We start from the raw sequence: 27,991 nt of genomic DNA on the forward strand, positions 1-27,991 counted from the left end.
GCAAGTGCTCCTGTCTCTAGCACCCGGACACCCAGCTCCCAATAGGATCCAAACCCAAAATAAATCCGTTTTACTCTGTATAAAGCTTATACAGGTAAACTCATAAAGTGTCCACCATCTATAATATTGATAGAGGGATATGCACAGCTGTTTGCTCCCCCAGGAATTAATTACTTGCTCCAGGTTAATTAATAAGTAAAAGTGATTTTATTAAATATAAAAAGTAGGATTTAAGTGGTTCCAAGTAATAACAAACAGAACAAAGTAAATTAGGAAGCAAAATAAAACAAAAACATGTAAGTCTAAGCCTAATACAGTAAGAAACTGATTACAGATAAATCTCACCCTCAGTGATGTTCCAATAAGCTTTCACAGACTCGACTCCTCTCTAATCTGGACCCAATCCTTTCCCCTGGTACAGTCCTTGTTCCAGCTCAGGTGGTAGCTAGGGGATTTCTCATGACTGCAGCCCCCTTTGTTCTGTTCCACTGCCTTATATGCCTTTGGCACAAGGCAGGAATCTTTTGTCTCTTTGGGTCCCTACCCCTCCTTCTAAATGGAAAAGCATCAGGTTTAAGATGGATTCCAGTACCAGGTGACATGGTCACATGTTCTGTGAGACCCCAAGCCTTCATTCTTCCCGGCCTGACTCAGGAAGACTTAAAAGTAAACAGAGCCATCTACAGTCAATTGTCCTAGTTGATAGGAGTCATCAAGATTCTAAACCACAATTAATGGCCCACACTTTGCATAACTATAATAGGACCTCAGAGTTCTATTTTATATTCCTAGTTTCAGATACAAGAATGATACATTCATACAAATAGGATGAACATATGCAGTAGATTATAAACTTTGTAATGATATGTCACAAGAGAGCTTTCGCATGAAGCATATTCCAGTTACATTATATTCACACTCATTAGCATATTTTCATAAAATCATATGGAGTGCAATGTCACAGACGGGCCTCATGGTAAGGGGTAGTGCGAGGGTGGGGAATCACGGGGAAGGGGCAGCATAAAGGCAGGGCCTCTGAGAGAAGGAGTGGCACGAGGGTGGGGCATCAGGTGAAGGGGTGGTGTGGGGAAGGGAGCTTAGGGAGAAGGGGCGGCACAGGGGTTTGGGCGCTGCTTTTAGGGACCTTCTGCCGTTCCTGCTCGGGGTCACCACATATCCCACATCATTGCGGAGTCTCATCTTAGCCATGCTTTGGTCTGTCACTATCACAACTCTGTCCCCTCCCCAGGCAGTGTGGGAGCTCTCGGTTCAGATACACTCAGCTCCACCTCCTGCCCTTCCTTTGGCTCCGTGTTACACTTCCTCTCAACAGTGGCTCTCTGGAGCATGTCTATAGGGATCCAGCCACCTCCTGCTGCCTCTCCCACACCAGGCACACTGTGAGATGTCAGCCCAGGGCTCAGTTCAACCTGGCTGTGAGGTTACATACCAGGTCCTTTCCCCAAACAAAACTAAACACACTGACCCTGTAAACCTCGTAACACCATGGCAGTGTAACCCCAAAAACCCCTTTATGCCAACTGGCAAAGGGCACAGACTCTGCTTACACTAGACAAACACGAGAAGACTAACAGCAGATGTGTACTAACCAATCCACAGGGTTGTGGGTTCGCCTTAAGGTGAAATAGGCATTAAAGTTGTCATCGTCCTACCATTCTGAGGTTGCCCCAGAAGCTGAGGTTTGTTTCCTTTTTATGCCCCTATTCCTTACACCCACCTATTTCTGAGACCATATTCAATTAAGTCTTGGCCTCTAAGCCACATGCATCATTCCTACTGCCTGTATGGGGTTACAGTTATTCTTGTATGCAGTTGCACAGACAGCTAGTTTTCTGTACAATGTGGTTGATGAAGGCTGACTAAATAAAGCCTCTGTGGTCTAGACCAGGGGTAGTCAACAGGATTACTGCGGGGCAAATCTGGACCACCAGACACTTTTGAATGGACCCCAAAATCTTTTTATTTTCTTATTATCATTATTATTATTTTTGTATTTTCCCTGGAGACTGGACCTTGACTATACCTTGACCAAGAAATGTGGACCTTGACAAAAAATAATTGATCACCCCTGGTCTAGACAGTCTATCACAAGTTATGTATTGTTAAATCTGCTAAACCAAGGTTACTTACTAAACTTGGCATAATATGGCCTTGTGCTAGCTATTACTACTGCTAGCTACATACTAGCCATCAGGCCCGCTGTAAAACCTTATTTTAAAACAATTGTTATGTTTCTTCGCTGACTCCTGCTAGCGTTTATTGCTTTAATTTCATTTACGCTCATTGAGCAAACATCTTAACACTTTCTAAGATATAAATGGCCACCTGAGCTCAGGTCAGGGGACAAAGGTTAACACAACACAATAGGTTGCCTTGGGCAAGTTGTGTTCACCACCAAATACAAAAGGGAGTTTGTCATTGGATACAGATACAGCCCACTCTGCCACAAGCGGCATTTGGAGATGTGTCAGCTTCCCGGTGGAACATCTTGCTGCTGGGGGTATAAGATTTCTGTGAGCTTATTACCTTAAGCCTCTGCCATAAAGAGGAGATGGTAGAAAAGTCAGTAGCCTTCCCAGTGTGCATTGCTCTTCGTCTGTTTGAGTAGAGCTGGGCTAAAGTGAGAGTTCAGCTGCAGGTGAGAAACTCAGACAGTCCATGGAGTCCGCGGCAATAGGCTTGGGCTGATCTCTGGGCCAGACCTCCAACTGACGTAAATTGGCCCATTGACTCCAATGGAGCAGGACCAGTTTACTGCAGCTGGGGATCTGGCCCTTTGACTACAATGGAGCTATGGCCAATTGATATCAGTGGTGACCTGGACCCTCTGTATTTATGAGAACAAAACAATTAATTCTGGTCTTTGTTTAGATGTGACTCTCCTCAGGACAGTTTTTAGTATTATGAAGTTTTATTAGATTTCACAGCACCCAGAATGTACGTGCCTTTGTCTGGGACAGACACAAGGGTACAGTCCATGCACCCAGGGACTTAGCGTCTTCCTGTAGACATGAGAGGTGATGTGGGGAGAAAGAGCAGGGGCCAACCAACATTACTACAGAAAGCAGAAATAGCAATCTTTGCCCTTCTTTAACCCCATCACTGCTGCTATTTCCAATGTGGTTCTGTCCCTCTAGCTGGTGTAGGTCTCAGGCTATCTGGATGATGCATTGCAGGGGTTTAGCTGGTGCCTATCTTAGGCTGTCCGTATGGTGCCTTGTGGGGCGTTAGCTGATGTAGGTCTCAGGCTGTGGGGATGGTGCATTGAGGGGGTTTAGCTGGTGCAGGTCTCAGGCTGTGGGGATGGTGCGTTGAGGGGGTTTAGCTGGTGTAAGTCTCAGGCTGTGGGGATGGTGCGTTGTGGGGGTTTAGCTGATGTAAGTCTCAGGCTGCGTGGATGGTGCCTTGCAGGTTTAAAACAAACAAAGGAAGTCTTTTTTCACACAACGCTGAAGTAATGGATCACATGACGATTCCCTGTTCTGTTCATTCCCTCTGGAGCACCTGGCATTGGCCACTGTCAGGAGAGAGGATACTGCTCTAGATGGACTTTTCGTCTTACCCAGTATAGCCGTTCTTATGTTCCCCATCAGCTCCAGAACAGGGCTGCGTAGTCCCAGATCCAGGGCTGTCAAATGGTGCTACAAAACCCTCCCACAGGCCTTCCTGACCCCTCCTATATTGACATATGCAAACGCATGGCTCCAGCTCCCGGGAATAGGACACTTGGAGCAGCTGTGGGGAATAGGAATTTTCCTGCATGTGTCTATGACCAGACTGCCGACAACGGGGCTCGGCTCTGGCCCCTTGACTCAACCTCAGCAGCACCTTGCTATGCAAGGGCCCCCATTGGGACTCACTTGCAGAGCGTGGCCAGAATGACCAGAGAAGCCCAGAACCCACAGTCAGGGCCAGTTTGTGAGAACAGCTGGGAGCATGTTGGATGCTGAGCGCATTTGGAAATCTAGCTCCATCTGTGGGTGCTGGGCCCCTGGAATTGTGGTGCTGAGGATCTAGTCACTCAACAGGTGAAGCCCACTCCTCAGAGGCCAAAATACCACATAGGTTATATTTCATAGAATCATAGAATCTCAGGGTTGGAAGAGACCTCAGGAGGTCATCTAGTCCAACCCCTGCTCAAAGCAGGACCAACCCCAACTAAATCAAATTTTGGAAGCTTCGGTGGGGTTCATGGGACTAATATTGACTCTGTGCAAAGGGGAATTTCATTTAATGTGGCTAAGAGTGGTCAGATCAGGCCCAAATGCAAAATCAGGCCCTCTTGTCTTCCCACCAGTCATCTTTACTACTTGTCAGCTGGGTTTGGAATGGTTCTGCTGCTGAGCTTTGTTATTACTCAGGTTCTTGGCACATGCGACCGAGCAGTGATTATTTCCCATGGGTTCTCTGGTGAGCTTCTTTCTGTGGTCCCGAGCCCATTATTTGCTTTGTTCAGGAACAGCTATACAGGTTGATTTTTTTCCCCTGGACAAAATAAAATAATAATCTGAAGAGAAAAGACTGGGGGGAGCGAGGGGGGGGGGGATCCACTGAAAATTTGCCCTCTGCAGGTCCTGGATTCTGCATGAAGAGCATTCCAAGGCAGGGTGGTGTCTCCCTCTCGTTTGGGATTTCTGAGACAGGAACACCATTTTCAGGCATGTTACTTGGTCAGCTTCTGAGAGAAGCGGGGGAACAGAGAAGATGGCTGCTGGGAGCAAGGTGGCAGTGAAGTGTAGCAGGGAGGAGAACCTCTCTCTTCAATTAATAATCTAAGGGCAGCTTTGCTGTGATTGGACATAGTGGCAGAAATCTGAAAGCTATGTAAGGTAACAACAAGGGCAGCTGTGTTTCTCCCAAGTTGTTCCTTTTGATAGGTGCTGGACAGAGGCCTGTGGCCACGCATGCTGTGGTACAGACTCTCCAATTCCCTGCAGCTCATTCTGCCCTCACGGATTTCCAGTGCATACTGGAGGCGGTTCAGGTTGTTGTCAAAGGGGTTCAAGAACATGACGATAAATGAGAACCTGTCCCACTCATACGCGAGAACCCCTGCAACTCCCCAGGCACTGAAGTTCCTCTTCACAAACACACAGGTCTCCTTGCAGCCAGGGCTGATGGCTGGTGCAGGGGGGATGAAGGTGTGACCGCTGTAACAGAAAAAGCTGTAGGGAGACAAGAATTCTGTTTGTGACAGTCCTCAGCAGGGGGTTATTAGAATCAACCATGAGTTAACAAAGCAGAAACGGCGTTTAGTCACCTGACTGCAGCATTGACAGTGTTGCCAGCTCTCACAATTTTATCATCAGGTTTGTGAATCTGGGTGTTTCTCTTAAAGCTCAGCGGCAGGAATCTCAGCTTTCATTTGTTTACAAATGTGGCACTCACTGTGTTTGGTGTTTTAGAAGTCACCCAAAACTAGTCAGAGCAGTAGTTTGTGAGTAGCTGGGCCTGTAAAGCTGGCTAACAGAGTTGCAAAACAGAGTTATCAAGGACTCAGCTGCTCTGTGATTTCTTTGTATTTTTATTATTGGGCAAGGCACATAGACACAGCACTAGCCCCTAGGATGGAGACAAAAGCTGGGAAACATGACCAAAAAGCCAAAGAAAAAGCCCCCAACAGTCATTCTTTCAGTGTTTCCACGTCTGGCAATTCCCTAGCAACAAGGTGGGTTTGGCCCCTGTGGGCACCCATCTGATGATGATGTGAAACGCTCATGCTATTCTATTCCATTCTGTTCTAAATAGGTTCTTATATATAGGTTCCCCGGAGTGTCTGGCTCAGGGGACATTGCCTCTGATTGGCTCCCTACCACACTGCTCTGCCTCCTGGAGAAGGGCAGCCAATCAGGATTGCTGTCAATGTCCGTCCACCCCTCAGGAGCTGAGAGGCGTTTTTGGGTGGGGGGATGGGCGGATGGACACATTGCTCATGGCAGGGGAGGAGGGAATGGAAAGAGCTCAGCAGATCAGGGCAACTCTGCTCCCCTTCCCCTGCTATAAGCAATGGGCCAGTCTGCCCAACCCCTCTCCTCTCCCTCCCGGCAGCATTGAGCCTGGGAAAGGGGACAGGAGGGTTAAGACTCACTGAAACTCCCAGAAGTCAAAACTGATGTGGGGGTTGGTGGAGGGAGGACATGATGAACTGCTGGCTTGGGGGAAAGGGCTGCTGTGGGGCTGGGAGCACAGGGTTCAGGATCCACCCGAAAGGGCAGTTGGAAAAAGCTGTTGGAGAAGGAGAATAATTGAGATAGTGAGCTAGCGGATGAACCAGAACTGGAATAGGTGGGAAGGTGACAAAATAAAAGAAGAACAGGAGAATAGAAGGCGGGGACAGGGAAGTGAGGAGGAGGAAAGAAGGTAAATAGGAAAGGTCTTAGGTCAGGAAAAGCAAGGGGAAACGGTCTTAGGTCAGGAGAAGAAGGGGGAAAAGGTCTTAGGTACGTGAGCAGGTTCTATTAGAGGAGGGAAGTAGAGGGAAATAAAATCTATAGACGTACCAGAGAGTGAGTATCAAGGGGAAAAACACTGAAAGGAAATTAATTCATGGAAAAGGGAATTGATGAAAAAGTTGTGTGAGATTAAACCAGATCCTGAAAACAGTAAATGAGAGGCCCACCCCACAAAGGCCATAAAGCAGTGGTTCTCAACCAAGGGTACGTGTATCCCTGGGGGTATGCAGAGGTCTTCCAGGGGGTACATCTAGCTAGTTACCTAGTTTTACAACAGGCTACATAAAAAGCACTAGAGAAGTCAGTACAAACTAAAATTTCATACTGACAATGATTTGTTTATACTGCTCTATACACTATACACTGAAATGTAAGTACAATATTTATATTCCAAATTGATTTATTTTATAATTATATGGTAAAAAGGAGAAAATCAGCAATGTTTCAGTAATAGTGTGCTGGGACACTTTTGTATTTTCATGTCTGATTTTGCAAGCAAGTCGTTTTTAAGTAGGGTGACCATCCATCCCGTTTTTAACAAGACAGTCCCTTATTTAAGCCCTTTTGCAAATGTCCCGCCTTTTTTAAAAAAAAACAGGCAAATTGTCCCGTCTTTTCTGCTCCCCCTACTGGTTAGTCAGCAGTCCGCACAGCCCCAGCCGCCTCCTGTTTGCGGTTGGCTGGCGGGTGAGTGTGGGCATGCAGTGAGCACGTGGTGTCTTCGGCCGGGTGCGGAGGCGGGAAGACACAACGCCAGGCAGGGGGAGAGGCATCCCTGTGTGATAGAGGGGGAAGGATGTGTGTGTATGTGCGTGGGTAGGGGTGTGTATCACCCCTCCCTGTGTGAAACCTAAAGAAGGGTTTCTCAACGGGGGTCCGCCAGCCCTTTCAAGCCGTGAGGTAGAAGCCCCAACCCCTGGAGCCCCTTCCCCCTCGTGGGGCTGAAGCCCTGAACACTGGTGACCCCCACAGGACGGAAGCCGGAAGCCGCAGAGCTGAAGCCCTGATCCCCGGCGCCTGCCGCAGGGCTGAAGCCTTGGTGCCCCCCGGCTGAAGCCCCTTCCCGGGTGCCACCCTCTGCTGAAGCTCTGCCCTTGCCCCCCCAGGTGAAGCCCTGACACTCCCCCAGGACGAAGCCCTAATCCCGGCACCTGCTGCGGGACAGAAGCCCTGATCTCCAGCGCCTGCCACGGGGCTGAAGCCCCGGTGTCCACCACCTGAAGCCCCTTCCCTGGTGCCACCCCCTGCTGAAGCCCTGCCCTCCCCACCCCAGCTGAAACCCTTTCCCTAGTGCCCCCCACAACACACACACACCCGCTGAAACCCTGGCACCCCCTTCCCCAGGCTGAAGCCTCCATCCCTGGCACCCGCCGCAGGGCTGAAGGCAGGAGCAACGGGGCTGAAGACCTGCTGCCCCTTCTCTCCACCTGGGCTGAATCCCCATCCCCAGTACTGCCCCCGTCGCCCCCCGGCTGAAGCCCTGGCATCCCCTCCCCATCACTGAAGCGTGGATCCCGGAGCTGAAGTCAGGTGTCACGGGACTGAAAGCCCGATCCCTGGTGCCCCCACAAGCCACGAGTGGTAGGACTGAAGCTGAGAGCCCGGGTGTTCCCCCTGTGGGAGATGCCTCCTGAGCCCATGGGCAGAGTTGGGTGGGTCCCGGGAGTGTTTTCCCCCCAAACTGCAGTGCAAGTGCAGAGCAGTCCAGGGGACAGTTCCACACCTGCCACGGCTCCTTCCCTCTCCCACCCGAAGTCGGAGGCAGGAAGCTGGATCCAGGCTGTGTGCAGGGCAGCTGCTCCTCTGGCTAGTGCCATGAAGCAGGCAGCCGTGGTGTTCTCTACTCTGCTGCTGGTGCAGGTGGTTGAAGCTGCTCCACAGCTCCCAGCCCACTTTGTTTACGCAGCTGGTAAGAGCTGAAGGGGTGGGGGACCCGGCTCCATGGCTGGCAGAGCCCTGAGGGAACATAGAATATCAAGGTTTGAAGGGACCTCAGGACGTATCTAGTCCAATCCCCTGCTCAAAGTAGGACCAATCCCCAACTAAATCATCCCAGCCAGGGCTTTGTCAAGCCTGACCTTAAAAACCTCAAAGGAAGGCGATTCCACCATCTTCCTAGGTTACGCATTCCAGTGCTTTACCACCCTCCTGGTGAAAAAGTTTTTCCTAATATCCAACCTAAACCTCCCCCACTGCAACTTGAGACCATTACGCCTTGTTCTGTCATCTGCTACCCCTGAGAACAGTCTAGATCCATCCTCTTTGGAACCCCCTTTCAGGTAGTTGAAAGCAGCTATCAAATCCCCCCTCCGCCCCGTTCTTCTCTTCTGCAGACTAAACAATCCCAGTTCCCTCAGCCTCTCCTCATAAGTCATGTGTTCCAGCCCCCTAATCATTTTTGTTGCCCTCCACTGGACGCTTTCCAATTTTTCCACATCCTTCTTGTAGTGTGGGGCCCAAAACTGGACATAGTACTCCAGATAAGGCCTCACCAATGTTGAATAGAGGGGAACGATCATGTCCCTCAATCTGCTGGCAATGCCCCTACTTATACAGCCCAAAATGCCGTTAACCTTCTTGGCAACAAGGGCACACTGTTGACTCATATCCAGCTTCTCATCCACTGTAACCCCTAGGTCCTTTTCTGCAGGACTGCTGCCTAGCCACTCAGTCCCTAGTCTGTAGCGGTGCATGGGATTCTTCTGTCCTAAGTGCAGGACTCTGGATTTGTCTTTGTTGAACCTCATCAGATTTCTTTTGGCCCAATCCTCCACTTTGTCTAGCTCCCTCTGTATCCTATCCGTACCCTCCAGCATATCTACCACTCCTCCCAGTTTTGTATCATCTGCAAACTTGCTGAGGGTGCAGTCCACACCATCCTCCAGATCATTAATGAAGATATTGAACAAAACCGGCCTTGGGGCACTCTGCTTGATACTGGCTGCCAACTCGACATGGAGCCATTAATCACTACCCGTTGAGCCCGACGATCTAGCCAGCTTTCTATTGACCTTATAGTTCAGGGATGTCAGGGAAGCTCTCCTGGCACACAGCCCCTAGGTACCCCTCCCCCTGCACCCTGACTTACCCCCTTCCCACGCACAGCCCCAGCTACACACTCCCTACCCCCTGCCCGTGCACAGCCCCTAGCTACCCCCTCCCTTCACCTTGAGCTATTTTCAAACTTTTCAAGCAGACCCCTCCACCTTTGAGTTACAGTTTTTGGTTGCGCCTCCCCCTTGCAACCAAGACGGGCTGGGTGGCCTGCTGAGGTGAATCGGGGAGGGGAGATGGCACTGCCTCCCCAGATTCTGACATGTGGAGCTGGCTTGAGCCCTGCAAGCCCCTACCCCCCAAAATAAAAATCAGAGTAGTAACCACAGAGTAGTAACCACTCTAGTAATTGTAAGTATATAGTTTTAATTTTGACCAATTATTAATGTTATAATAATGCAGTATTTCTTTTTTACAGACGCTCACTCAACTTAATGTTATTTTGAACATTCGTACTGCATAATTCTGATTGATTGATTGCCATTGAACTCACTTGAATATGAGCAATTTTACCAGGTGTCCCATATTCAGCATAGGGAAATATGGTCACTATTTTTAAGTGAGGTGAAACTTGGGGGTACACAAGACACAGCAGACTCCTGAAATGGGTACAGCAGTCTGGAAAGTCTGAGTGCCACTGCCCTAAAGTACATGAACAGAGAGAATGACTGTCTGAACATCTATTGACAGAATACAGGTCAAAGGGGCCTAATGGACAAGTGAGGGTCCACTAGGTGAGGGATCAACTAGCTTGTGGATAAACTTGGTGAGAAGAGGTACAGCCCAGGAACATCGAAAGTCAGGAGCACTTTGAGCTAAAGAGAAGCAAAGAACAGGATAGCAAGCGTGGAGCTGGATTTTTACAGCAAGGAGAGGACAAGCTGATTCTTCTCTGAAGTGACACGGTATATTATTCAGTAATCTCTTTTGTTCTTGTTAATAACAATGCATTTGGTACTAACTGCACAGTGTGTACAAGCTCACAAAGTGAAGTGAGCTGTAGCTCACAAAAGCTCATGCTCAAATAAATTGGTTAGTCTCTAAGGTGCCACAAGTCCTCCTTTTCTTTTTGCGAATACAGACTAACACGGCTGTTACTCTGAAACCTGTCACAAAGGTTAGTGAGTTGGTAACCTATTATAAATAGTAAGTCTTTGGACATGTTCTGTATTATTTATACTCCTGGTACAATTTTGGGGTTTTCCCTTATAAGGTTCTAAAAAGATAAAATGATCCCCTTGATCTAGATTTAGCTCTGCCTCCCCTCACAGTTAGCAAAGCCTCGCCAGGCCGGGTCACCACACCTGTCCCCCAGCCTCCTCGTTGCCTGACTGCTTGGAAGAATCTAGAGACACTTGGACTGGAGAGCGCTTTTCTCTTTAGCATTCAGGGCATCCCAGCATTTGCTCTCATTTACTCTGCTCTGGGCGAGGGAAAGGCACGGAGGGTCCTGCTAACAGAGCTGTCCCACCAGTGCATGGGCCCAGAGAGATTCCCAGCTTGAAGCTCAGTATTCAGCATTGGGTAGAACACACCCCATGAAAATGAGGTTGAAATGAAAGCAAAGGGGGGACTGCAGTCATGAGAGTGGGTACCCAGTGCAGCAGGTACAGAAGGGGAACTCAATTCTCTCTTCATTTATATTGAAAGCATCTGAAAGAGCCCATTAGAAACAGGTGTAATGGACAAACTCCAAACCTGGGGGAGCGGAGGTTCACTGCAGTTTTGTTGGTTATCTCAACTCCCACACATCTGGAATGCGTCACACCTCTAAGAATCTCTTCGATGTCTTTGCCCCTTCCCATCTTGGAAGATTGCAGTGGCTCTGAGGGAAAAAAAATTATTGAGCAGATCATCAGTGAGCACTGGCTGAGCCTCTCCCAAAGCACGTCTGAGCGGACCAGAGTCATGAATGCCCACATACCGGTGCTAATTAGAGGTACAGGACAGCCCTGTGCAATGACATCTCCATTCGGTATCCTGCTCCCGTCCATTCCTGCTGTAGAGAGCCCCATTTGGCCAGGAATCTAGCACACAGTCAGAGCTCCTCAGCTTTCACAAGGTGTGAAACGTGTTCCGGTGAAGCATATTAGCAAAGGGGTTTAATAGGCTAGCTGAACTGTACAAGAATAGGGTGAGCACTGCCCTGGCATTCACTGTGTATCCAGAACCCAACTGGAACAGCAGCATGTATGTGACAGGAGTGGCCTGTTGCATATAATTAGTAAACCCAGTTACTTGGGACCTACCATACCTGTGTCATTCCCTTGCACTAAAGAGCAAAAGACACGAGAATTGATGATGAGGATGGGATCCCAACCCAGGAACACAGGGCAAGTACATACGCCTCTGGGAGTGAAACTGCAGCCTGCAGCCCCTGGACTCTGAGAGACCTGCTCAGCTAGGGGAAAACAAGGCTGTTTGGGGAAAATGAGCTCATCTCCGAGCTCAGCAGAGGCCAGGCCCACCCAACTAGAGAGGCTAGAAGTGTGTAGAATGGCTCATGGGATCTGTCAGGGTTCTCTCCCCACTCTGAACTCTAGGGTACAGATGTGGGGACCCACATGAAAGACCCCTTAACTTATTTTTACCAGCTTAGGTTAAAAACTTTCCCAAGGCACAAATTTCACCTTGTCCTTGAACAGTATGTTTGTTAAATCACTTCGTGGTGGCAGCAATCAGGGAAAGGACCACTTGGAGTTCCTATTTCCCCAAAATATCCCCCCAAGCCCTTACACCCCCTTTCCTGGGGAGGCTTGAGAATAAACAAGATGAGCACAGACCAGCCTTGGATTTTTAAGACCCCCCAAACCGATTCTTAAAAAACAGAACTTTATTAGAAGAACAAAAAAAGATAAGAGAACAACTCTGTAAAATCAGAATGGAAGATAATCTTACAGGCAGTCAGATTCAAAACAGAATCCCTCCAGGCTAAACCTTAAGTTACAAAAAAGACACAAAAACAGGAATACACATTTCCTCCAGCACAGCGAATTTCACAAGCCAAAACAAAGAAAACCTAATGCATTTTCTAGCTAGATTACTTACTAACCTTACAGAAGTTGGAGGGCTTGCATCCTTGATCTGTTCCCAGCAAAGGTATCACACAGACAGAAAAAAACCTCCCCCCCCCCGCTCCAGATTTGAAAGTATCTTGTCCCCTCATTGGTCATTTTGGGTCAGGTGCCAGCCAGGTTACCTGAGCTTCTTAACTCTTTACAGGTAAAAGGATTTTGCCTCTGGCCAGGAGGGATTTTATAGCACTGTATACAGAAAGGTGGTTACCCTTCCCTTGATATTTATGACAGGATCAGTGATGAGAACATGGTGGTTGTTATACTGAGCAAAACAGGGATTAAAAGCTCAAACCTGCTGCATAGACTGATAGCCCCCCATTGAACCAGCGGACAAAACATTCATTGAAATTCTGGAAATTCTCTCAAGTCACATCTCCCCAAAACCACTGGGAGTTGCAGAGAATTTCCGCTTTTATACATGGCGTCAAAAAGAAAATGAAATCATTCCTGAATTTATAGCTGGGCCAAGGAAATTAACAGAGCATTGCAATTGTGGAGAAGGTTTAAGTGATGCATTAAGAGACCGTAGGGTTGCCAATTTTGACTGGACATATTTCTGGAGCTTTCATCACATGACATAATCTTTAATTAATGATTAATCTTTAACTCCTGTCAGACTCCAGGACAATCCTAAAGAAAATGAAGCAACCCAAGAATGATTATTGACTGAGGCGGATTTGACCCTAAAATGTGCACTGGAAATTGATGTATCAATAGAGGCAGCGACTAAAGATGCCAGGAAGCAGCAACAGCATCATGTACAACAAATAAAGAAGGGGCTTAAGAAGAAAGCACAACATGGCGAACACTCAGAGACAGTGCCTCCCGTGTATCAAACAGTCTCACAATGCAAACGACTGTTGGTTCAAGGTCACAAGCTGTGGAAACTGCAACTAATTGGGGCAGACCCTAAAAACGTGGAGGATAGTGCACAATGCACAACCCCTGTCTCATGAGGGTACTCGGCAGAGGATTTTAGATTGATCAGTGTCGTCCACACAGAATGTTGTAGCATCTACAGCTGGCTGGGGAGTTTATTTCAAACCAGTGTTCTCTCAGAAAGTGCCAAAGTAAATTGCCTCTAAGCAAATTCCAACTATTTCTCAAGCAGCATTTTTCTTCATCTGCCAGCAGTAAATGCTGATTATTATTGAGGGAAATATTGTTTCGTCGGTTTGCGTGTGCACACACTGAAATCAACATTTGTTGACATTCCCTGATTAAAATCTCACCCTTCCAAGCCTGCACAAAGACAGCAGCTGTGGACTCACTTGGAAAGCATTGCTGAGGGGCAATGGGAACCTACTTACCTGGAACTGTAGCTGATCAACAGCCTCCTTCTTGTGAGTTACTTGGGGGTTTCTAGATTCTCTCTGTGCCTCAGAGGTTGTGGCTCTTGCTTTTTTTATTGGGAGGCAGAGTGAGAGAAAGGAAGAACCCTCCCTCCCAAAAAAGAAATTAAAATGAAATAAAACTTTATTTTCATTTTCCTCACCTCATGAGCACTGCTGTACATATAGAAAGAAGGAAAGAGTTTAGGCTTAGAAACAAAGTCAACATTTTGTTGCTTAGAAATTATAGTACAAGATTGACATTTGGATTTTTCAAGGTTAAAATAATTAGCTTCACTGAACTTGTTTACAATAAAGTTTTTTTAACTTTAGCATTTTGGTAATTCCTTTTGGGTTTTTGTTTTTTTTGTGTGTGTGTCAGTTTCTTCCTTGTTGAGATTAATTTGATTTGTAAGATTTTAAAAGTGAGTCTTGCAGCAGGGTTTTTTTTCTTCCTGCACCTGCTTTTTATATATTGTGTTTTTTACCACTGTGACTTGCTAGTACAGCAGACGATTTACACTTAAAGGATAAAAAGAAAAGGAGGACTTGTGGCACCTTAGAGACTAACCAGTTTATTTGGGCATGAGCTTTCGTGAGCTACAGCTCACTTCATCGGATGCATACTGTGGAAAATACAGAAGATGTTTGTTTTTAATACACACAAATCATGAAAAAATGGGTGTTTACCACTACAAAAGGTTTTCTCTCCTCCCACCCCAGTCTCCTGCTGGTAATAGCTTATGTAAAGTGATCACTCTCCTTACAGTGTGTATGATAAGCAAGGTGGGGGGGGGGGGGGGGAAGAAAAGCAAGGTGGGCCATTTCTAGCACAAATCCAGGTTTTCTTCCCCCCCCCCCCACCTTGCTTATCATACACACTGTAAGGAGAGTGATCACTTTACATAAGCTATTACCAGCAGGAGACTGGGGTGGGGGGGAGAGAAAACCTTTTGTAGTGATAAACACCCATTTTTTCATGATTTGTGTGTATTAAAAACAAACATCTTCTGTATTTTCCACAGTATGCATCCGATGAAGTGAGCTGTAGCTCACGAAAGCTCATGCCCAAATAAACTGGTTAGTCTCTAAGGTGCCACAAGTCCTCCTTTTTGCGAATACAGACTAACACGGCTGTTACTCTGAAACTTAAAGGATAGTTTCCGTCACTGTCCTCCCTCTTTTGCACATTCAGTTTTGTAAAAGAATTGACTTTTTTTTTTTAAGACCAAAGGAAGGGGTACAGAAAAAGGAACATTTAGATAGAGATTGTTATGAATAAAACACATTTACACATGAAATATAGATAGTGTGACAAAATTCCTCCTTTGCCTTGGTGGGTCCTGCGCTTTTTGGTGGATTTGCTCACTTCAGCCCTCAGTTTGGCTACTTCTGCTAGAGCTCAAACCTGCCATTCACTCAGCTAACCTCATCACTGGCCAGCATTGGGCATACGGAGAACAATCTCTGCAGTTTATGTTATCCCACCTAGTGGGTTAGGGACAGGCCAGATCCCTTTCCAAATTAGACCTTCCCTTCTGGTGTTGCTCACAGAACCAGGTCAACCCCTCCTCCTCCTCAGGGGTTGGGGAGGGTGGGGGGAACCCAGGCACACCCTCTACACCAGGTTCCAGCCCAGGGCCCTGTGGATAGCAGCTGTCTACCATGTCTCCTGTATCAGCTGCGTGACAGCTACAGCGATAACTCCCTGGGCTACTTCCCCATGCCTGCCCCCAGCACCTTCTTTATCCTCACCGCAGGATCTTCCTCCTGAAGCCTAATCACACTTGTACTCCTCAGTCCTCCAGCAGCATTTGTATCTCACTCCTTGCACGCCCCCCACTAACTGATGGGAGGTCCTTTTTAAACCAGGTGTCCTGATTAGCTGCCTGCCATAATTGATTCTAGTAAATTCTTAATTGGCTCCAGGTGTCTTAATTAGCTTGCCTGCCTTAATTGGTTCTAGCAGGTTCCTGGTTGCTTGAGGGCAGCTCCTGCTCTGGTCAGTCAGGGAACAGAAAACTATTCATCCAGTGGCCAGTATATTTGCCTTTGACCAGACTCCCGTACCCCACTGGTCTGGGTCTGTCACAATAGCCAAATTAACAGTTATTTTAGTCTTTGAAGTGACAAATTATTTAACATGGTATAAAGTTACATAAAAAATCCCTTTTTCATATCTGGCGGTGATTTTCACCCAGAGAGACATGAACTGAGTGCGTAACACGCAGAGAGTAGATTTAGCATAATTGTTAGTTTTAAGTTGCATGTAAATTTAACAACAGAACAAGGTTAACCATTACATAATACATTTGCACAGAGGTTTAACACCACACAGTACAATTCCACATTTTGAAAAATACACCAGTTCCTTTTAGAAAACAGCAGAATAGTTTTAGTAGCTGGTAATTGCTAAATTAGTCTTAATACACAAAAATCCAAAATTACAGTGGTCTCTAAGTAAAAATAAATTACTGAATTTAGACACAATGAGGTGTTAGATTGAAATCCTATTACTTAGTCCAATGATACATTTTAGGAAAAAAGTTTTTGCTTATGTCGGCTTTGCATATGCAGAATTAAAGAAAAGAAAACAAGCAAGTACCTATTAAGAAAATGTCAGAAAAGAAGGAATTCATAAAAATAGAAAGAGAAAAAGCAAAGCATTTTAATACACTAGATACAGCAGCACGATATTTCAGTTGTTTTCATAAGAGGTTACCTGTCCACGTTTTGCATAATTTGTGGAAGCTTCCTGCTTTACCACAGCTATTTGTTTCATAACTGTCTCGACCTCTCTTTGACCTTCTAACATTCTACTGGATTTTCTGAGTATGCTGTAGCTGAAATTTTTACTGATCTTATCTCTTGCTTTTTATAAACTTTGCAAGAGAGGAAGCTTTTTCTGTTTCTAGAACCATCAGCCAGCTGCTTGAACGCTTTTCTTTTCTTTTCCTGTTTACTTTTGTCCTCTTCCTCTGAGTTATACAAAGAACAAGCATAACCCATAACCCAAGCAAGTTAAAGAAATATGGGCTGGATGAATGGACTATAAGGTGGATAGAAAGCTGGTTAGATTGTCGGGCTCAACGGATAGTGATCAATGGCTCCATGTCTAGTTGGTAGCCGGTATCAAGTGGAGTGCCCCAGGGGTCGGTCCTGGGGCCAGTTTTGTTCAATATCTTCATTAGTCTTCAGAAGAGAAGAATGAGGGGGGATTTGATAGCTGCTTTCAACTACCTGAAAGGGGGTTGCAAAGAGGATGGATCTAGACTGTTCTCAGTGGTAGCAGATGACAGAACAAGGAGTAATGGTCTCAAGCTGCAGTGGGGGAGATTTAGGTTAGATATTAGGAAAAACTTTTTCACTAGGAGGGTGGTGAAACACTGGAATGCGTTACCTAGGGAGATGGTGGAATCTCCTTCCTTTGAGGTTTTTAAGGTCAGGCTTGACAAAGCCCTGGCTGGGATGATTTAGTCGGGGATCGGTCCTGCTCTGAGCAGGGGGTTGGACTAGATGACCTCCTGAGGTCCCTTCCAACCCTGATATTCTATGATTATATGAACCCCAGAAGCATTTCTCAGACTTTGACAGGTTTCAGAGTAGAAGCCGTGTTAGTCTGTATTCGCAAAAAGAAAAGGAGTACTTGTGGCACCTTAGTGACTAACAAATTTATTTGAGCATAAGCTTCACTCATATGAAGTGAGCTGTAGCTCACGAAAGCTTATGCTCAAATAAATTTGTTAGTCTCTAAGGTGCCATAAGTACTCCTTTTCTTTTTTCTCAGACTTTGTGTCCCATGCAAATAAAATGCTCCTATGGTCTATTATATACTTACTACAAGGGAGTCAATCATCCCATTCTCACTGGCCAATCTTATTTTTATTTCTTTATAATCAGGCGTTCTGGCATTTGCCATTTCTTAGCATTTCGCTATCAGTACAGTTTTGAATCTCATATCTGTTTCTTATGTATAGATAGTTCCCTGAAAGGAGTCCGCTGACAGATGTGCTGGGTGCATTGCAAGAACCACCTATGTCTGTAAGTAGCTCCAATAAATCTTTGCTTTTGTGATTTCACATGTAGGTACAGTAGCATAGGGAAAGGTAATAGAGAGGTCCTGGAGGCCAAATTTAGGCTGCTAGGTTAGAGAGTAAAATCCTGGACCTCCATCGTAGCATTCTCTGAAATCCTTCCAGTTCCATGCACAGTGTCAGTTAGACAGGCAGATCTGCAGGGTCTCAATATGTGGATGAGACAATAGCATAGGGAGGAGGGATTCAAGTTTATTAGGAACTAGGGAACCTTTGGAAAAGGAGGAGCCTATACACGAAGGATAGGCTCCACCTAAACCGAAATGGAACAAGACTGTCGGTATGTAAAATAAAAAAGGTCATAGAGGAGCTTTTACACTAAGAGCTGGGGGAAAGCTGACAAGTACAGAGAAGTACATGGTTCAGACAGAGACATCCCTTGGGGGGGATTTATTAAAGTGGACTGTCTATATCCTAGTAAGGAGGAGAGTATGGAAGTTGATAAAGCTCATGTAGGAACTGAAGAGAAACAATCAAATGAAAAAGAGTCCCATTCAATTACATCACAAGAAGGCAGACAACTAAATATTGACAAATTTTATAAGTGCTTGTGTACAAATGTTAGAAGTTTAAATACGAAGATGGGTGACTTGAGTGCCTGGTATGAAATGAGGATACTGGTACAATAGGCATCACAAAAACTTGGTGAAATGATGATAATGAATGGGACACGGTAATATCAGTGTACAAAATATGCAGGCATGACAGAGTAGGTGACCCTGGTGGGGGAATGGCAGATTATGTAAGAGAAATCATGGAGTCAAAGATAGTAAAAAATTTTAATGAATCAAACTACCATAAAATCTCTATGGAGAGAAATTCCATGCTTGAGTAATAAGAGAATAGCAACTTGAATCTACTACCAACCACCTGACCAGGATGGTGACAGTGACTGTGAAAAGCTCAGGGATATTAGAGAGTCTACAAAAACAGAAAACTCAGTAATAATGGGGGATTTCAACTATCCCCATATTGAGTGTGTACATGTCATCTCAGGACAGGATGCAGGGCACATTTCTTGGCACCGTTCTTGGCATTGTTGCACCGTTCTTGGCAACATTTCTTGGCACCGTTAATGACTGCTTCTAAGAGCAACTAATCCTGGATGCCACAAGGAGAGAGACAATTCTTGATTTAGTGCTAAGTAGAGCACAGGATCTGGCCCAACAGGTCACTATATCACTCAGTAATAGCAACCATAATATATTTAAATTTAACATCCGTGTGGGGTGGGAAATATGAAAGGATCCATAGCAGTAGCATTTAACTTCAGAAAGGGGAACGACACAAAAATGAGGAAACTAGTTAAATGGAAATTAAAAGGAACAGTCACAAGTGATAAATGCCTGCAAACTGCATGTAGACTATTTTAAAATGCCATAATAGAGGCTCAACAAAGTGTATACTCCAAATAAAAACAATACAACAAGAGGACCAAAAAAATGCCACCAGGAATAAACAACAATGTACAAGAAATGGTTAGAGGCAAAAAGGCATCCTTTAGAAAGCTGAAGTCAAATCCTACTGAGAAAAATAGAAAGGAGCGTCAACTCTGGCAAGTCAAGTGTAAAAGTATAATAAGGCAGTCCAAAAAAAGAATGTGTAGGGCAACCAGCTAAAGACACAAAAACTAAGAGCAAATTTTTTGTTAATTACATCAGAAGCGGGAAGCCTGCCAAACAATTAGCGGAGCCACTGGATGGTTGAGGTGCTAAATGAGCACTCAAGGAAGAAAAAGTTCATTGCGGTGAAGCTAAATGATTTTTTTTCTCATTGGTCTTCACTGCAGAGAATGTGAGGGAGATTCCAACCCTTCAGCCATTCTTTTTAGGTGACAGATCTCAGGAACTGTCCCAGAATGCTGAAGGAACTCAAATATGAAATTCCAGAATTACTAACTGTGTTATGTAACCTACCCCTTAAATCAGGCTCTGTCCAGATGACTAGACGGTAGCTAATGTAACACCTATCTTTTAAAATGGTTCCAGAGGTGATCCTGGCAATAACAGGCCAGTAAGCCTAACTTGAGTACCAGGCAATGTGGTTGGAAACTATAGTAAAGAACAAAATTGTCACACGCAGAAATAAACACAATATGTTGAGGAAGAATCAACAAAACTTTTTAAAGGGCAATGGTACCTCACCAATCTATTAGAATTCTTTGAGGGGGTCAACAAACAGGTAGACAAGGGTGATCCAATGGATGTAATATACTTGGACTGTTAGAAAGCCTTTGACAAGATCCTTCAACAAAAGCTCTTAAACAAAGTAATGGAAATGTCCTCTCATGGGCTGGTAACTGGTTAACAGACAGGAAACAAAGGGTAGGAATCAATGGTCAGTTTTCACATAGAAGAGAGGTAAATATCAGGGTCCCACAAGGATCTGTACTTGGACCACTGCCATTCAACCATAAATTATCTAGACCAGTGGTTCTCAAACTGTGGGTCAGGACCAGACATGCCAAACCTACAGAAAAAACCTCTGAAATTGGGCTTGTTTTTGGCTTAATTGGTTTGTGAGTTGCTTGTTGGCTAGTTTTTGGCTTGTAGCTTGTTGCTTGTTTGGCTTGTAGCTTGTTGCTTCTTTTTTTTGATCAACTCCCGGCAAGCAGGGGAAAGGAGGGGCAAGCAGGGGCAAGAGGCAAGCAGGGGCTGGGTGGGAGAGAGTCAGGGGTGCACAGTGGGCCGACCACAGCTCCTGACTGCACGCCGCGGGGATCTAGTCACAAGAGTGGTGGGGTTCTTAGGGATTGGCTTGTTTTGACCTTGTTTTGAAATGGGATTAGCTTGATTTTTGGTTTATTATGAAAGTCAGTGCCTATTTATCATATGAAAGTTGGCAACTCTGGTCAGGACCCCAAAGTGGGTCATGTCCCTGTTTTATTGGGGTCACCAGAGCTGGTTTTAGACTTGCTGGGGCCTGGGGCCGAAGCTGAAGCCCGAGCCTCACTGCCCAGGCCTGAAGCCCGAGAACTTCAGCCCTGCATGGCGGGGCTCAGGTTATAAACCCCCCGGCCTGGGGCTAAAGCCCTTTGGCTTCGGCCCCTCCATGTGGGGCAATGGGCTCAGTCTTGGCTTTGGGCCTGCCTCCAACCTGGGCGGCGGGGCTTGGGCTTTGGCCTCCCACCAGGAGTGGCAGGGCTCAGATGAGTTCAGGCTTTGGTCACCCTCCTGGGGTCATGTAGTAATTTTTGTTGTCAGAAGGGGGTACGGTGAAATGAAGTTTGAGAACCCCTGACCTAGAGAAAGGGGTAAAAGTGAGATGGCAAAGATTGCAGATGATACTAAATTACTCAAGAGAGAAAAGATTACTCTTTGAAAAGAGTTACAAAGGAATCTCACAAAACTGGGTGACTAGGCAACAAAATGGCAAACATAATTCAGTGTTGATAAGTGAAAAGTAATGCACATTGGAAAGCATAATCCCACATATACAAAAAAAAAAAACAGATGGGGTGTAAATTAGCTGTTACCACTCAAAAAAGAGATCTTGGAGTCCTCCTGGATGGTTCTCGGAAAACATCTGCTCAGTGTGCAGCAGCCGTCAAAAAAGCGAACAGAATGTGGGGAATCATTAGGAAAGGGACAGATAATAAGACAGAAAATATCATGTTGCCTCTATATAAATCCATGCTAAGCCCATATCTTGAATACTGTGTGCGGATGTGGTCATCCCATCTCGGAAAACATATGTTGGAAATGGAAAAGGTTCAGAAAAGGGCAACAAAAATGATTAGGGATAAGGAACAGCTTCAGTGCAAGGAAAGATTAAAAAGAAAAGAGACAACTAAGGGGGGATTGTGACATACCCAGGCTACGCTCTGGACTGATGAACTGCTGTGTCCCCTCACCTCTCTAACCTGCGGTGCCTTTTACACTGCTATTGTGTGAGTGCTGCAGCCAGCCGCTCATGAATTACACTGCAGAGGGACACCAGGAAACTCCCAGTCCCAGACTTTCCCCAGATATGTGCGTCTTCTACTGCCCTGCACCCTCCTGGACAATACAAGCTCATAGGAAGTCCGGCATTTATTAAAAGAAAATGATATGCACAAATCCTGTTATCCCAAATGGAGTTTCCCCAAACCCTTCAATGCAAACACACTGGTTTAGAAAAAAAACAACAAAACAAGTTTATTAACTACGAAAGGATAGACTTTAAGTGAACACAAGTAATGGGACACAAGTCAGAATTGGTTAAAAGAAAAATAAGAGTAAAATACACCTAATGTCTAACTTAACAAACTCGAATGAATTCAAAGCAAGCTCTCTGTCACCACATGTTCCAGCAGTTCTACTGGCTGAACTTTCAGTCAAGATCCCTCCCCTGCTCCCATGCTGCTCCCTTTGTTCTCCAGGTGTCACGGATGTCATGGGCAGAGAGAAAGGGAAGAATGATTTGGGGCATCTGCCCTTCCTTCTTATTGTCCTTTCCCTACTTTGAGAAGCAACTCCAGCTGAGGTTCAGGAGATAAAGAGGCTGTGTGGATGGAAACGCCAAGATATTTCTTTTTAAGATGTAGATTTTTTTGGCTGACCCCAGACTTGGAATATTTCTTACTAACACCATGCAACGGAATCTTATAACTTTACATACAATGTTGCTACACACATTTTATCAGGACAATCATGGGCGGCAGGTATCATAGGCAGGGGAAGGCTGTGCCTCCCCAAACAGGCTGGCGTGGCCTCGCCCATGCTTCACTCCCAAGCTGCCTCCTGCCTGCTGTTCCCTTCTGTGGCAGGCTGGGTGCCACGGTGCACACAACACCCCCAGGCTGAGGCCTCGCCGCACCATGCCACCCGTCTTCCCAGCGCTGGGACCGGACTGCCCGCCCAGCGCTCCAGGGCTGGAGGTGCTCCAGTCACACTGCCCGCCCGCCCAGCACTGGGGCTGGGGCTGGGGATGCTCCAGCCAAGCCGCCTGCCTGGCGCACTGGGGCTGGGGTTGCATGGGAGGGTTGGGGGTGTGTGCTCCAGGCTCCAGTGGAGGAGGGGGGCAGAAGGGTGGGGCCTTGGGCAGAGTGGGAGGGGCTGGGGGTTAGCCTCCCCCAACAGCATGTTCACCCTTGAGGACAATATTGACCAGCGAGTTATGAGTTTTCAAATTTTGTACAAAGATTATTACAACAGTGTGAAAGTGGTGAATACAGGGTACAGACCACCACTGGGGTATGACAGAGGTCTATAAAATCATGAATGGTGCAGAGAAAGCAAATAGGGAAGTGTTATTTATCAACTAGGGAAAGGTTATCTTTTTCCTAACACAAGAACTAGGGGGTCACCCAATGAAATTAATAGGCAGCAGGTTTAAAATAAAGAAAAGGAAATACTTCTTCACACAACATACACACAACCTGCGAAACTCGTTGGCAGGTGATGTTGTGAAGGACAAAATTATAATGGGGTTAAAGAAAGAAATACATAAGTTCATGGAGGATAAATGGCTAGTGTGGCATTACACCCCCTATTCTTAGTAGTAATATTGTTATGATATGATTATGGCATAACTATAATGTATTTTATGCAAGATAGGTCCTGTAAGATATAATTGGAAAAGTTATAGTTCACTGAATATGATTATCCTATTTGTATGCATGTATCATTGTGGTATCTAACGTTAGGAATATTGTCTATGCATCTATTACAAATATGTTTACACCTGGAGAATGCCCACTAGACAGAATGCAGTCAATCTAAATGGCTGGCTGGAAAGGGCTATTAGCAAGAACAGGTCTTAAAAGAAGCTAATGTCCCACTGGGAGCCTTCCTGAGGATGCTACAAACAGCCTCTGACTCATGGCTGCTTTGACACGACAAGGTCACCTGGTACTGGACTCCATCCATACCAGTGTTTTTCCACTGACTGGCATGTGAACAAAACTGGGAGACAAAGGGTTCCCACGATATGCAAAAGCTATTTAAGATGGAGGAATGACATCATTGTGGTTCTTCATTGACTCCCTGCCCAAAGGAGATGCTTGAAAACACCTGAGAAACAAGGACTGAACTGCGGGAGAACTGTTGGACACAGGCTAGAGACATTTCTGGCCTGCGAGAGAAATACCTGTGGTTTTAAGCTGCAAACAAGTGCAGCTTGCCCTCAAGAATCTCTACAAACTGCCTAAATCAACAGTTAGGGTGAGAATTTGCTACTCATATCCCATCTCCTTAGTATATTAAGCTTAGACTGTTTTTTTGTGTATTTGCTAGGTAATCTGCTTTGATCTCTTTGCTATCCCTTATAATAACTTAAAATCTATCTTTTATAGTTAATACACTTGTTTTGTTTGGGTAAAACCAGCGTGTGGAAATCATAACCAGGGGGCAGAAAGCTGTGTACATTCCTCTCCACATTGAAGGAGGGACGAATTTCATGAGCGTACGCTGTACAGGTCCCTGTGCAGCGCAAGCTGGTATAATGTTGGGGGGTGTTCACTTGAGTGCTGGGCAGTTCCTTAGCTTAAGCCTTCCCATTCAGGGCTGATCTCAGCGTTTGTATGTTGCTGCAGCAGGGTGCGTCCCTACCTGTATGTGTGCTGGACGGGGCCTGAGGGCCTGTCTCGGCAGGACAGTGTAAGGGAGCCCAGGCTTGTGAGTCAGGCGGGTTCAGTGGTACCCCAGTTCCAGGTTGCACCCTGGGGGGAACACATCACAGCTACTAGTCAAGATGGTCAAGGACACAACCCCATGCTCCGGATATCCCTAAACCTCTGACTGCCAGAAGCTGGGACTGGACAACAGGGGACGGATCACTTGAATTGCCCTGTTCTGTTCATTCCCTCTGAAGCATCTTGCACTGGGCTAGATGGACCATTGGGCAGATCCAGTATGGCCATTCTTATATTCTTATGTTATGATCTTATCTACTTATCCCTTTCTTTTGTTTTCCATTACAATTTATAACTTTTATTTTAAGTTGCTGAGCCAATTATATTTTACCTAGCAAGCACACATGCAATTAAAAACAACCTTATACAGCTATACCAAAAGGTCATGCTCTTAAACATATTTCCACTTACAAGAAGTTTAGCTCTTATTTGCTAATAATTCTATGTTATCTTTTTTAGCATTACTTTTTGCAAAGCTTTCTGGGAGTTTTATCACCATGATAAATGCTGAAGCTTCAGGTCTTCATAGGCCAACACCTGTTATTTCTGAGGTTAAAAAATAAGCAAGAAACAAAAGTTTTTTTATGAAATGATGACAAAACCCTGGATGCCTGGATAGCGCCCAGCCTGGGTAGACAGACATGCACGAGTGCACTAGAAATAGCAGTGTGGACACTGTGGCATGGGGGTCAGGGACTCAGGTGCGAGTGCACTTGGGTGTCGAGCTCCTCCCACCACGCACGCCGCTCTGGCCATTCTTAGTGCACCAACTCGAGCAGAGGTAGCACATCGCTGCCTACTCAGGCTGGGAGAAAGAGAGTCACTGTTTACCACCGGCAGCCTCCTGGTCGGTCACACTGGGGATTTCCTTGGGCCGCCTGGGTTGGCTGACTAGGGTGGGCAGGGATCATTTTGCTCAATCTGCACTTTAATGATGGACTTATCCTGGCTGGACACGGTGGCCTTCACCTGCATCTCCTCATTGGTCACCTCCAGCTGGCCGTCCTGGACCTCGAGCTTCACTTTCCTGTGGGACTTGCACTTATAGGGAGGGCCGTCGCTGAACATATAGTGGTAAAGGCGCTCCATGCTGTGGAATTGCTTCCTGCCAGCGAAGAGCTGGATGGCAAACTCAGAGCTGTAGAGGAAGCGGTCGAAGGGGTTGGAGAACATGATGGCCAGGGTGAAGGCAGCGGACTCGTAGCTCAGCACCCCGACGCTCCCGCGGGCCATGTGGCTTGTTTTCACAAACACGCAGCTCCCCGAAGAGCTGGGGGGAATGCGGGACTCAGGGTCTATCATGGCACGGCTGCTGAAACAGTAAGTCGCAGAGGAAAACACCACGAGGTTCCTTCACTACACAACATCCCTAACAATAATTAATAACTGCGTCCCAGCAGCGGGGGAATCCTGACCCGAGGGGCTGGGGACGATCGCAGCCCACCCACTCTTCTGCAGAGGGGACACACAGGTTGCTGGACAAGAGAGCACAGCCCCACCTTGGCCAGCCCCCAGGGCTGGAGGGTCTTTCCTGCATGATCAAGGCATAAGGTAATGGAGATAGATAAGTGGGGCCAGACTGGTGGGGCCACCCTCTGCCTCCCCCACTGCCCTGCTCCCTGCTCACACAGCTGCAGCCTGCCTGGTGGGAGTGCCTGCTGCAGAGCCTGGCCTGAGCTGCTGGAGCCCAGCAGCATCCTGCAGGCTCCGGGATTGGGCAAGGAGGAGCCCTCTGGCCTCGGGGATAGCAGCAGCCAGGCTGGATCTAAGGCAGGGGGAGGAGCCAGAGCTGCCCCTCTGGGGCTGCACATGACAGGGCTGGGCGAGGGGGGGTCTAAGTGGCAGGGTGTCTCTTGGGGGGCTCTGGGTTTTTACTGGGTGGTAGGAAGCTCTGGGCATCAGGTTGTTTACTTGGGGGGCAAAAAGGTGGAGTCTGGGTGACAGAGCTTATATTGCAGTTCTGGGTTTCCCTAGGATTTAGGGGACTTTGGGTGGAAGGATTTTAGTGGGGGTCACTGGCTGTCACGGTTTTTGTAGGGGGTCTCATCTGGGCTGGGTGTGTAGCGATCTGACTGTCAACAGAAATTTAATATGTTTGAGGTGGGGGCCAGCTGGAGTGACCTTCCTGTCAAAATTCCCCTTGGGGTTTTGATTTTGAATGTGATTGTTTTCTCACAGCTTTGTTGCTAATCTGGATGAACGCCAGCTGGGGCTTGTAGCTTTTTTTAAAAAAAATTAAATCTGTACTGGGTATCTAACGAAAGCTTTCCTTTGTTATTTGATGTACAGACCAATGGGTTAATAAATAAATAAATAAACACCTTTGTTTCAATAAATGTATTGGGCTACTTTGGGGCTAGTATTTAAATAACTTTGGGCTATTAATGCAGTAGAAATCTGGCAACCCTGAAAGCGTTACATGGTCCTGCACATTATGTTATTAACTAAAGCATTCAGGGCCACACACAGACAGACACACACATCATACGGCTGTATATGAGTGTTTGAGCACACGTGTATGTGTGTGTACATGTTTGCATGGCTATGTGTGGGTGTATACGTGTGAGTGTACATGACAGACACATACATACATGTATATGGAGGTGGTATCAATGTGAAATAAATACACTGAACACCTTTACAATACATCACAGGCTTATCACCATGTCATCTGCCCCCAGTCCATCTCCTGGGGACTTACTCAGACTTTCCAACCTCCCAAGAGGCTTCCAGCAGCTGTTTTCTCTCAAATCCCCTTCCCCCCCCAACAAAAGTGTGATTTCTCTCCAAACTCTCCCAACCCTAGTCCTGGACACATTACATAAAATGTCCTGGCTCGAAGGTCCATTACAATCTTGTGCCTCCGCAGGGCTAGAAACAGAAAATTCAGCCCAGAGGGCAGCGGGATTTGCAGTGACCCAAAGTGACATATATCACTCACCCAATATGTAGGGGAGACAGAGAGGAGGTGTATGGGGATAGATAGATAGATAGATAGATAGATAGATAGATAGATAGATAGATAGATAGATGGGGTGTATGGGGACGGATAGACAGACAGACAGATATTCAGTGGCAGACATATACCGTATACCATGGACTTGGGAAGCCACGTGGACGGGGCTATGGGAACCTGCTTACCTGGGGTTCTCGAGGGTCACACCTCTGGTGTTGTTGGTTATCTGGATACCCACACACCGGCCTGCAGCCACTGGCACAATCAGCTCTCCAACGTTAGCCAACTCACAGCAATGAGGGATTGTTCAGCAGCAGCTCCTGCAGAGCACCACCAGCCCGCCTCTGGCAGAGCCAACTCACTGCCTTCCCAGGCCTCAGCCAAGCATTCAGG

At 46.4% G+C, this 27,991-nt stretch overlaps 1 long non-coding RNA gene across 1 annotated transcript; it reads right to left on the reverse strand.

Moving 5' to 3' along the window:
• Positions 1-195: 195 nt before the first annotated feature.
• On the reverse strand, positions 196-27,991 carry LOC144278781 (uncharacterized). Its single transcript, XR_013348631.1, has 3 exons — positions 27,784-27,991; positions 11,226-11,352; positions 196-5,186 (listed from the first exon to the last, which is right to left on the reverse strand). It is a non-coding gene; the product is annotated as an uncharacterized LOC144278781 (long non-coding RNA).

This window comes from Eretmochelys imbricata, chromosome 23 (genome assembly GCF_965152235.1).
Source record: "Eretmochelys imbricata isolate rEreImb1 chromosome 23, rEreImb1.hap1, whole genome shotgun sequence".
Lineage (NCBI taxonomy): Eukaryota > Metazoa > Chordata > Testudines > Cheloniidae > Eretmochelys > Eretmochelys imbricata.